The sequence below is a fragment of the Pristiophorus japonicus genome, chromosome 32 (assembly GCF_044704955.1).
Source record: "Pristiophorus japonicus isolate sPriJap1 chromosome 32, sPriJap1.hap1, whole genome shotgun sequence".
Lineage (NCBI taxonomy): Eukaryota > Metazoa > Chordata > Chondrichthyes > Pristiophoridae > Pristiophorus > Pristiophorus japonicus.
The window spans coordinates 649,499-661,772 of record NC_092008.1 but is presented as its reverse complement, the minus strand read 5'-3'; positions in this window follow the sequence as shown (position 1 = coordinate 661,772).

The window sequence follows — 12,274 nt, the reverse complement described above, 5'->3', positions numbered from 1 at the left end:
CTGCCCCTCACAAAGACTCGTCACTCCGGTTGACGGCACCTTTCGGAGATTGGGAGGGGGGGGGGGTGATGGGGGAAATGGGGAGAAGGCGCTGGTTGCGGCTTTCGACACCTCCCGGGGACGACGATGGAAGAGATGCAGGAGTGATTTGGCGAGAATTGCGGCGCTGGTCTAGCCAAGCTGGCAGAACGAGGCCTGATAATCCAGCATTGCGTGCCAACGCATAGCGGGCGTCGCCGAGGCTCGGACATAACCAGAACTAGACCACCATCAATCAGAGACAGACGGGCAAGGATCAGACCCGAGCCCTCCGCGAGACCACCAGCAAAGGAGTCCACCCAGAATAAAATGGCCAAGGGTTAGACCCTTGTCCTCCACCAGACGACCAACAAAGATGTCCATAGAAAATAGGTGCAGGAGTAGGCCATTCGGCCCTTCGAGCCTGCACCGCCATTCAATGAGTTCATGGCTGAACATACAACTTCAGTACCCCATTCCTGCTTTCTCGCCATACCCCTTGATCCCCCGAGTAGTAAGGACTTCATCTAACTCCTTTTTGAATATATTTAGTGAATTGGCCTCAACAACTTTCTGTGGTAGAGAATTCCACAGGTTCACCACTCTCTGGGTGAAGAAGTTCCTCCTCATCTCGGTCCTAAATGGCTTACCCCTTATCCTTAGACTGTGACCCCTGGTTCTGGACTTCCCTCAACATTGGGAACATTCTTCCTGCATCTAACCTGTCCCGTCCCGTCAGAATTTTAAACGTTTCTATGAGGTCCCCTCATTCTTCTGAACTCCAGTGAATACAAGCCCAGTCGATCCAGTCTTTCTTGATAGGTCAGTCCCGCCATCCCGGGAATCAATCTGGTGAATCTTCGCTGCACTCCCTCAATAGCAAGTATGTCCTTCCTCAAGTTAGGAGACCAAAACTGTACACAATACTCCAGGTGTGGCCTCACCAAGGCCCTGTACAACTGCAGTAAGACTCCCTGCTCCTGTACTCAAATCCCCTCGCTATGAAGGCCAACATGCCATTTGCTTTTCTTCACCGCCTGCTGTACCTGTATGCCAACCTTCAATGATTGATGTACCATGACACCCAGAACAAGACAGGGTGGACATTGTGCTTGCCACCAGCAAGACTCCATGCCTTCCAGTAGACCAGTGGGTCAGAGGCTGGATATTCTGCGGCCAGTGTCTCACCTCCCGAGTCCCCAAAGCCTCTCCACCATCGACAACCCACAAGTCAGGAGTGTGATGGAACATTCCCCACTTGCCTGGATGAGTTGCAGCTCCAACAAACACTCGAGAAGCTCGACACCATCCAGGACAAAGCAGCCCCGCTCGATGGGCCACGCTCCCCACCGCCTCCAACACTCACTCCCTCCACCACCTCCAACACTCACTCCCTCCACCACCTCCAACACTCACTCCCTCCACCACCTCCAACACTCACTCCCTCCACCACCTCCAACACTCACTCCCTCCACCACCTCCAACACTCACTCCCTCCACCACCTCCAACACTCACTCCCTCCACCACCTCCAACACTCACTCCCTCCACCACCTCCAACACTCACTCCCTCCACCACCTCCAACACTCACTCCCTCCACCACCTCCAACACTCACTCCCTCCACCACCTCCAACACTCACTCCCTCCACCACCTCCAACACTCGCTCCCTCCACCACCTCCAACACTCGCTCCCTCCACCACCTCCAACACTCACTCCCTCCACCGCCTCCAACACTCACTCCCTCCACCGCCTCCAACACTCACTCCCTCCACCACCTCCAACACTCACTCCCTCCACCACCTCCAACACTCACTCCCTCCACCGCCTCCAACACTCACTCCCTCCACCGCCTCCAACACTCACTCCCTCCACCGCCTCCAACACTCACTCCCTCCACCACCTCCAACACTCACTCCCTCCACCACCTCCAACACTCACTCCCTCCACCACCTCCAACACTCACTCCCTCCACCACCTCCAACACTCACTCCCTCCACCACCGGCGCACCGTGGCTGCAGTGTGCACCGTCCACAAGATGCACCGCGGCAACTGGCCAAGGCTTCTTCGGCAGCACCTCCCGAACCCGCGGCCTCTACCCGCCTAGAAGGACAAGGGCAGCAGGTCCATGGGAACACCACCCCCTCCACGTTCCCCTCCCAGTCACACACCATCCCTCGACTTGGAAATATATCGGCCGTTCCTCCATCGTCGCTGGGTCCCAATCCTGGAACTCCCTCCCTAACAGCACTGTGGGAGCACCTTCACCACACGGACTGCAGCGGTTCAAGAAGGGGGCTCACCCCCACCTTCTCACGGGGCAGTTAGGGACAGGCAATAAACGCCGGCCTGGCCAGCGACGCCCACATCCCGGGAGCGAATTTTAAAAAGCACAAGGTTTCAAACCTCCGCCCTCCGCTAATTCGGGACAAACAACGGAAATACGCGAATTCAGAACGAGGAACGATACCCAAAGATGCGGAATATTCCGTTCAAATTCAACTTGTAAAACAATCTGAATCTGTCAGAAAATCATTGCACGAGAGCACTTTAGTGTTAACTGCCCAGCGCATTGTATAAAACACTTGCTCTTTGGTCCGACCGAGTCTCTTTAAATTAAAGAGGTTTCCCGTCAAATGTCTTGCGAGCAACTGCATTATAAAACCCATGGGGATATCTCCGACATCCCACTCATGAAGCATGGCATAACTCACAGTGACTTCATCACTCACAAGTTACAAGTTTATCCCACTTCAGGGACATGAAGCGTATCCTGTGCTCACGCATTATGTAAAGATGTTAAATTCGGATTGTCCGCAGTGAATTCAATCGCTGGTTTTCTCGTAGGAACCCTCCGCGGACAAGTGTTACCTAACGTGAGCTCAAGACAGACTAATTGGAGATGCAGTATCTGCTGAATATCTTGTCCATGTCAGTCCCAGCCTCAGTCACAGCAAACCACATCCCGGTCCTGCGTGCCTGCAGTTTTTCCAATATTAATCTTCTAATATTGCACCTTTTGAGGCAGCACTCTCTCCTCTTGAGTCAGAAGGTTGTGGGTTCAAGTCCCACACCACAGACTTCAGCACAAAAATCTAGGCTGCCGCTCCCAGTGCAGTACTGAGGGAGTGCCGCACTGTCGGAGGGACGGTACTGAGGGAGTGCCATACTGCGCTGTCGGAGGGGCGGTACTGAGGGACTGCCGCACTGTCGGAGGGGCGGTACTGAGGGAGCGCCGCACTGTCGGAGGGGCGGTACTGAGGGAGCGCCGCACTGTCGGAGGGGCAGTACTGAGGGAGTGCCGCACTGTCGGAGGGGCGGTACTGAGGGAGCCCCGCACTGTCGGAGGGGCGGTACTGAGGGAGTGCCGCACTGTCGGAGGGGCGGTACTGAGGGAGCGCCGCACTGTCGGAGGGGCGGTACTGAGGGAGCGCCGCACTGTCGGAGGGGCAGTACTGAGGGAGCGCCGCACTGTCGGAGGGGCGGTACTGAGGGAGCGCCGCACTGTCGGAGGGGCAGTACTGAGGGAGCCCCGCACTGTCGGAGGGGCAGTACTGAGGGAGCGCCGCGCTGCACTGTCGGAGGGGCAGTACTGAGCAGTTGGATAAGTACCTGAAGGAAACTATATTGCAGGGCTCCGGGGAAAGGACGGGGAGGGGGGGGGAGTGGAACTGGCCGAGGTGCTCTTGCAGAGAGCCGGCACGGGCTGGAGGGGCCGAGTGGGATCCTCCTGTGCTGTAACCATTCTGTGATTCTATGATATTGCCCAAATATACTTTCAGTACATCACAACCCAAAAATGAACCGTCTTTCATGTACCACCCCTCCCTTCAAGAATGCTTGGTATGGTATCTCACCAACAACTGCAACGTGTATTTATATAGCGCCTTTAACGTAGTGAAACGTCCCGAGGTGCTTCATGAGTGTTATGAGATTTAAAAAATTTGACCCCGAGCCACATCGGGAGATATTAGGGACAGGCGACCAAAAGCTGGGTCACAGAGGTGGGTTTTAAGGAGCGTCTTGAAGGAGCAGAGAGAGGTGGAGAGGTTTAGGGAGGGAGTTCCAGAGCTTGGGGCTCAGGCAACAGAAGGCACGGCCACCGATGGTGGAGCGATTATAATCAGGGATGGTCAGGGGGGCAGAATTAGAGGAGTGCAGAGATCTCGGAGGGTTGTGGGGCTGGAGGGGATTACAGAGATAGGGAGGGGTGTAGGGGCTGGAGGAGGTTACAGAGATAGGGAGGGGTATAGGGGCTGGAGGAGGTTACAGAGATAGGGAGGGGTGTAGGGGCTGGAGGAGGTTACAGAGATAGGGAGGGGTGTAGGGACTGGAGGAGGTTACAGAGATAGGGATGGGTGTAGGGACTGGAGGAGGTTACAGAGATAGGGAGGGGTATAGGGGCTGGAGGAGGTTACAGAGATAGGGATGGGTGTAGGGACTGGAGGAGGTTACAGAGATAGGGAGGGTTGCAGGGGCTGGAGGAGGTTACAGAGATAGGGAGGGGTGTAGGGACTGGAGGAGGTTACAGAGATAGGGAGGGTTATAGGGGCTGGAGGAGGTTACAGAGATAGGGAGGGGTGGAGGGGCTGGAGGAGGGTACAGAGATAGGGAGGGGTGTAGGGGTTGGAGGAGGTTATAGAGATATGGAGGGGTGTAGGGGCTGGAGGAGGTTACAGAGATAGGGAGCGTTGTAGGGGCTGGAGGAGGTTATAGAGATATGGAGGGGTGTAGGGGCTGGAGGGGGTTACAGAGATAGGGAGGGGTGTAGGGGCTGGAGGAGGGTACAGAGATAGGGAGGGGTGTAGGGGCTGGAGGAGGTTACTGTTGTGTCCTTACACTCTACAGCAAATCAACACGAGGCACATACTGGTGACAAGGTCACTCTGTGACTTGAACCGTTATTCACAGGACCAAGAAGTGATGACCCTGTGTGGGACCTCCCTTTATATACCTGGATGCCCAGGTGAGGAGTGTCTCCCACAAGTTCGCCCCCTGTGGTCAAGGTGTGCATTTCTCAGGTGTGTACAGTGTTGTTTTGAAGGTTACAGTTACATGAAGGTTATATACATGACATCACCTCCCCCCCAACGTTTTTGGGTCAAAGATTTGAGTCTTTGAGGCGGTCGACGCTCTCGTGGAGCGCCGCAGTTGGGGCTCTGGTTGTTGAGCCTTGGCATGGGTCTCTGTCCCCTGTGGTGATTCCGGCCTGTCCGGGCTGACCGCAGGGACTGTGCATGCTGCTGAATGTTCTTGTTGCTCGTTCACTGGCGGTGGTGTGAGCAACATCTCATGGTCTTCCTCAGGTTCCTCAGTGTCCATGCTGAACCTTGTTTTTACTTGGTCCAGATGCTTGCGACATATCTGGCCATTGTTAAGTCTGACCACTATGACCCTATTCCCCTCTTTGCCAATTACAGTACCCTCAAACACTTGGGCCCCACAGCGTGATTAAGAACAAATACAGGGTCATCGATTTCTATACATCTCCCCTTTGAGTTTCGGTCATGGTACTCACTTTGGGACTGGCGCTTGCCCTCAACAATGTCGGACAGGACTGGGTGAATGAGGGACAGCCGAGTTTTGAGCGTGCGTTTCATCAGTAGCTCCGCGGGCGGGACCCCCGTGAGCGAGTGCGGGCGGGACCTATAGGCCAGCAGGAGGCGCGATAGGCGGCATTGAAGGGAGGGTCCTTGAATCCTGAGCATGCCTTGTTTTATGATTTGGTTCCACCTGGCCATTGGAGGCCGGCTTGAGCGGTGATGTCCTGACATGTTTGATGCCATTACCCGACATGAACTCCTGGAGTTCATAGCTAGTGAAACACGGGCCGTTGTCGCTGACCAGGATGTCCGGCAAGCCGTGGGCCGCAAAGACCGCCCGCAGACCCTCCATGGTGGTGGATGTTGTGCACGAATTCAATATGATGCACTCGATCCATTTCAAGTACGCATCGACAACAATGAGGAACATTTTCCCCATGAACGGTCCCGCGTAGTCTACATGAATACGTGACCATGGCCTGGTGGGCCAGGGGCACGGGCTGAGTGGGGCCTCCCTGGGGGCATTGCCCAGCTGGGCACATGTCGTGCACCAGGTCTGAATCAATTCCCGGCCACCAAACATGTGACCGGGCAATGGCCTTCATCAGCACGATGCCTGGGTGCTCGCTGTGGAGTTCCCTGATGAATGCTTCCCTTCCCTTCTGGGGCATGACTACCCGGCTGCCCCATAGTAGGCAGTCGGCTTGGATGGAGAGCTCATCCATCCGTCTGTGAAACGGTCTGACCTCCTCGGGGCATGCTCCGTGTGCGGGCGCCCAATCCCCAGTCAGGACACATTTCTTAATCAAGGATAGGAGGGGATCTCTGTTGGTCCAGATTTTGATCTGGCGGGCTGTGATGGGGGAGCCTGCACTGTCAAAGGTTTCAACGGCCATGATCATCTCAGCGCTTTGCTCTGCTGCCCCCTCAGTGGTGGCCAGTGGGAGCCTGCTGAGCGCGTCAGCGCAATTTTCAGTGCCTGGCCGGTGCCGTGTGGTGTAGACATACGCAGCCAGCGGGAGAGCCCATCGCTGTATGCGAGCTGACGCATTGGCGTTGACAGCCTTGCTGTCGGACAACAGGGATGTTAACGGCTTGTGGTCCGTTTCTAACTCGAACCTTCTGCCAAAAAGATACTGATGCATCTTTTTCATCCCGTAGACACATGCGAGTGCTTCCTTTTCAACCATCCCATGCCCCCTTTCTGCTTGGGAGAGCGACCTGGAGGCATAAGCCACAGGTTGGAGTTGGCCCTCATCATTACTCTGCTGCAACACGCACCCAACCCCATAGGACGATGCATCACATGTCAGAACCAATTTCTTACGGGGGTCGTACAGGGTCAACAGCTTATTAGAACAAAGCAGGTTCCGCGCCCGATTGAAAGCCCGTTCCTGACAATCCCCGCAAAACCAATCGCAACCCTTACGCAGGAGCACGTGTAGCGGCTCCAACAATGTGCTTAAGTTCGGCAGAAAGTTCCCGAAATAGTTCGAGTCCCAGAAATGAACGCAACTCCGATGTGTTGCAGGAACTGGGCTCTCGTCCAATCGCCTCCGTTTTGGATTCGGTGGGCCGAATCCCGTCTGCAGCAACCCTCCTGCCCAGAAACTCGACCTCGGGGGCCAAAAACACACACTTGGACTTCTTGAGTCGCAGGCCTACCCGGTCCAGTCGGCATAGCACCTCCTCCAGGTTGTGGAGGTGTTCCTCGGTGTCACGACCCGTGATGAGGTCGTCCTGAAATACGATTGTTCCGGGAATGGATTTGAGCTGGCTTTCCATGTTTCTTTGAAAAATCGCGGCCGCTGATCGAATGCCAAACGGGCACCTGTTATAAACGAACAGTCCCTTGTGCGTGGTGATGGTGGTCAGTAGTTTAGATTCGTCGGCCAGTTCTTGGGTCATGTCGGCTGAAGTGAGGTCCAACTTGGTGAACAGCTTGCCGCCTGCCAGCGTGGCAAAAAGGTCCTCCACTCTCGGGAGCGGGTGTGGGCCTGTCGGCACACCCGTTTGATAGTGACCTTGTAGTCGTCGCAGATCCTGACCGAGCCATCCGCTTTTAGGACGGGAACGATGGGGCTCGCCCAGTCGCTGAATTCAACGGGCGAGATGATGCCCTCTCTCAGCAACCGGTCCAACTCGCTCTCAATTTTCTCCCGCATCACATACGGCACAGCTCTGGCTTTGTGGTGCACTGGCCTGGCGTCCGGGGTGATGCGTATCACTACTTTGGTACCTTTGAACGTACTGACACCAGGTTGAAATAGTGACTCAAATTGCTGTCGGACCTGTGAGCATGAACTTCGCTCCACAGATGACATGGCGTGCACATCCCCCCATTTCCAGTTCATCTCAGCTAACCAGCTCCTCCCCAACAGTGTGGGACCATTTCCCGGGACAATCCAGAGCGGCAGCCGGTTCTCTGATCCATTATGTGTGAGGCCACCAACATTGCACTGCCTAGCACTGGAATGATCTCTTTGGTGTACGTCTGTAATTGCGTCTCAATGCGTTCTAGTTTGGGTCTGCTAGCTCTGAGTGGCCACAGTTTCTCGAATTGTTGGACACTCATAAGTGACTGGCTGGCCCCTGTGTCCAGCTCCATGCGTACCAGGATGCCATTTAACAGTACTCTCATCATCATAATGTATGAGCTGTGGATGTTTGCCACCTGAACCCGCTGAACTTCACCATCCATTGCTGTATCCCAGGCATAACCCCTGCCTCGCAGACCCCTCTTGTGGTTCATCCACTTCGTAAACCAGCCTCGCTGCGGGCTTCCTGCACATCCTGGCTAAATGTCCACTGAAGTTACTATTTCTGCAGATGAATTGTTGAAACCGGCAGGTCTTCGCAGCATGTTTGCCCCCGCACCTCCAGCAGGAGCGGAGATTGTTGTGAACAGAAGGGCTGTTACCAGGCATTCCTCTCTGATTGTCTCTTCGATTACTCTTGAGCACTCTGTTAGTGGGTGTCAATGGTCCCATCCCGGGACGTATTGTCCCTTGTGATGGTGTAAATGTCCGTTCAACCTGCCATTGTCTCTGTTGAGGACCCACTCTAGAGTCTGTTGCTGCCTGGTTGGTGTCGAATTGCCCTTGCCTGCCTGCGGGGTTCTGAGTTGCGTTTACCATGTTAACTCCCTGCTCCATCGCCTCGTTGGGAGCAGAGTTGCGCGCGTATATTATCCTGGTTTCCTCCTCCCCCGCCATGAAGGTCTGAGCCATCAACGCTGCTGCTTCCAAGATCAAGTCCTTGGTCTCAATTAGCTTCCTAAAAATCCCGGCATGACCAATGCCCTCAATGAAGAAATCCCTTAACATCTCCCCCCTGCAGGCGTCTGTGAACTTACAGAGGCTGGCCAAGCACCGAAGGTCCGCAACAAAGTCCGGTATGCTCTGCCCTTCCCGACGCCGGTGTGTATAGAATCGGTGTCGGGCCATGTGTATACTGCTCGCCGGTTTGAGGTGCTCACCGATCAGTTTGCTGAGCTCCTCGAAGGTTTTGTCCACCGGTTTCTCGGGTGGGAGCAGGTCTTCCATCAGCGCGGACGTCTTGGGTCCACAGCTGGTCAGTAGATGCGCCCTTCACTTGTCAGCCGCTGCCGCTCCCAGCCAGTCCTTCGGGACAAAGCTCTGCTGGAGCCTCTCACCGAAATCGTCCCAGTCCTCACCAACACAGTACCGTTCCTCCGTGCTCCCGGTGGCCATTCTCGTGAGTCGCTAATTCCCGTTTCTCGTCGCCAAATGTTATGTCCTTACACCCGACTGTAAATCAACATGAGGCACATGCTGGTGACAAGGTCACTCTGTGACCTGAACCTTTATTCAGAGGACCAAGGAATGATGCCCTGCGTGGGACCTCCCTTTATATACCTGGGTAACCAGGTGAGGAGTGTCTCCCACAAGTTCACCCCCTTTGTGGTCAAGGTGTGCATTTCTTACATATATACAGTGTACAGTGTTATTACATAAAGGTTACATACATGATAGTTACAGAGATAGGGAGGGGTGTAGGGGCTGGAGGAGGTTACAGTGATAGGGAGGGGTGTAGGGGCTGGAGGAGGTTACAGAGATAGGGAGGGGTGTAGGGGCTGGAGGAGGTTACAGAGATAGGGAGGGGTGTAGGGGCTGGAGGAGGTTACAGAGATAGGGAGGGGTGTAGGGGCTGGAGGAGGTTACAGTGATAGGGATGGGTGTAGGGGCTGGAGGAGGTTACAGAGATAGGGAGGGGTGTAGGGGCTGGAGGAGGTTACAGAGATAGGGAGGGGTATAGTGGCTGGAGGAGGTTACAGAGATAGGGAGTGGTGTAGGGGCTGGAGGGGGTTACAGAGATAGGGAGGGGTGTAGGGGCTGGAGGGGGTTACAGAGATAGGGAGGGGTGTAGGGGCTGGAGGAGATTACAGAGATAGGGAGGGGCGAGGGGCCATGGAGGCATTTGAAAACAAGGAAATTGAGGCATTGCTTAACCGGAGCCAATGTAGGTCAGTGAGCACAGGGGGTGATGGGTGAGCGGGACTGGGTGTGAGTTAGGACACGGGGTCAGTGAGCACAGGGGGTGATGGGTGAGCGGGACTGGGTGCGAGTTAGGACACGGGGTCAGTGAGCACAGGGGGTGATGGGTGAGTGGGACTGGGTGCGAGTTAGGACACGGGGCAGTGAGCACAGGGGGTGATGGGTGAGTGGGACTCGGTGCGAGTTAGGACACGGGGACAGCCGAGTTTTGGATCACCTCTAGTTTACGTCGGGTAGAATGTGGGAGGCCGGCCAGGAGCGCAGTGCGTTGGAATGGTCAAGTCTGGAGGTAACGGGGGCAGCGATGAGGGTTTCAGCAGCGGATGAGCTGAGGCAGGGGTGCGTAGGCGGGCGATGTTACGGAGGGGGAAACAGGCGGGTTCAGTTACGCTGCGGGATACATGGCCGGAAGTTTATTTCAGGGTCATGAATAAACCCGAGGTTGGGAACAGTCTGGTTCAGCCTTGGACAGGACTTGGGGGGAGGGAGGGAGTCGGGGGCTGGGGAACGGAGTTTGTGGAGGGGACTGAAAACAATGGCTTCGGTCTTCCCCAATATTCATTGGAGAAAATTTCTGCTCATCCAGAACTGGACTAACATCGAGTTGCACCAGAGACTGTTGTAATGAAGGCAACTGTCACAAGAGGATAATTCAATCGAAGGATGAATCAACCTTCAAAATGCCTCTACATTATCTTTGCAATGCCTTACTATTGGAGTAATGACTTGGAAAGACAACAGTCCGAGCCATTACCCCTACTATTAATGTTTCCGATCTGCCCATTGTGAGATTACTTAAGCAGTTGCAAGTTTGAGTCTTGTCGAGGTCAAGTGCTGGACAGCGTTGTCCCAGCGGATGGGCTCGGAAACCACAGGACTGTCGAATGTTCCAGAACAGGGACAAGCCATCCAGACGCTCAAATCCCGACTGGTGATCCACCCAGTCTAATCCCACTCTCCCCCTCACTCCCTGTACCCTTTAATATCCCACCCAGTCTAATCCCACCCTCCCCCTCACTCCCTGTACTCTTTAATATCCCACCCAGTCTAATCCCACACTCCCCCCTCACTCTTCATAATGGCCAATCAATTAATCATGATGATGTCCCTAATGTAACAGGCTCGAGGGGCTGAACGGCCTCCTCCTGTCCCTAATGTAACAGGCTCGAGGGGCTGAACGGCCTCCTCCTGTCCCTAATGTAACAGGCTCAAGGGGCTGAATGGCCTCCTCCTGTCCCTAATGTAACAGGCTCGAGGGGCTGAACGGCCTCCTCCTGTCCCTAATGTAACAGGCCCGAGGGGCTGAACGGCCTCCTCCTGTCCCTAATGTAACAGGCTCGAGGGGCTGAACGGCCTCCTCCTGTCCCTAATGTAACAGGCCCGAGGGGCTGAACGGCCTCCTCCTGTCCCTAATGTAACAGACTCGAGGGGCTGAACGGCCTCCTCCTGTTCCTAATGTAACAGGCTCGAGGGGCTGAACGGCCTCCTCCTGTCCCTAATGTAACAGACTCGAGGTGCTGAACGGCCTCCTCCTGTCCCTAATGTAACAGGCTCGAGGGGCTGAACGGCCTCCTCCTGTCCCTAATGTAACAGACTCGAGGGGCTGAACGGCCTCCTCCTGTCCCTAATGTAACAGGCTCGAGGGGCTGAACGGCCTCCTCCTGTCCCTAATGTAACAGGCTCGAGGGGCTGAATGGGCCTCCTCCTGTTCCGATGTCACTGACGTAACACAGCGTGTCCTGTACGGTGCAAGCCACCAGAGGGCAGTGCTACCCCATTTACCCCAGCGATGTTGGGAGAGGGGCGAAATAGTTCTCCAGTGACTGCCCCGGGGCGGAGGGGAAGCTGTGGGGGACCTGGGGAACACGGGTTAACCCCTTCGATCGTCCCCCACACCCGCCCCCGGGTGGTCCTGGGGGGTAGATCTGTCAGCATGGCACCGCTGGACTCTGGGGAGGGGGTTAACCCTCTCCCTCGCTCCCCCTGTCAGGGTGCAGGAGATGGCCAAATGGTCACCTGGGGAGCTCACCAACTCGCAAATTAAAATGATTCAATGCAAATTTAGCAACATGTAGCCCAGCTCCTGGTCACAGGAAATAAACTCACTTACCGTCGCTCTGTCCCTCTCTCTCTCTCTCTCTCTCCTTCTCTGTCTCTTTCTCTCTCTCTCTGTCTCTCTCCGTCTCCGTCTCTTT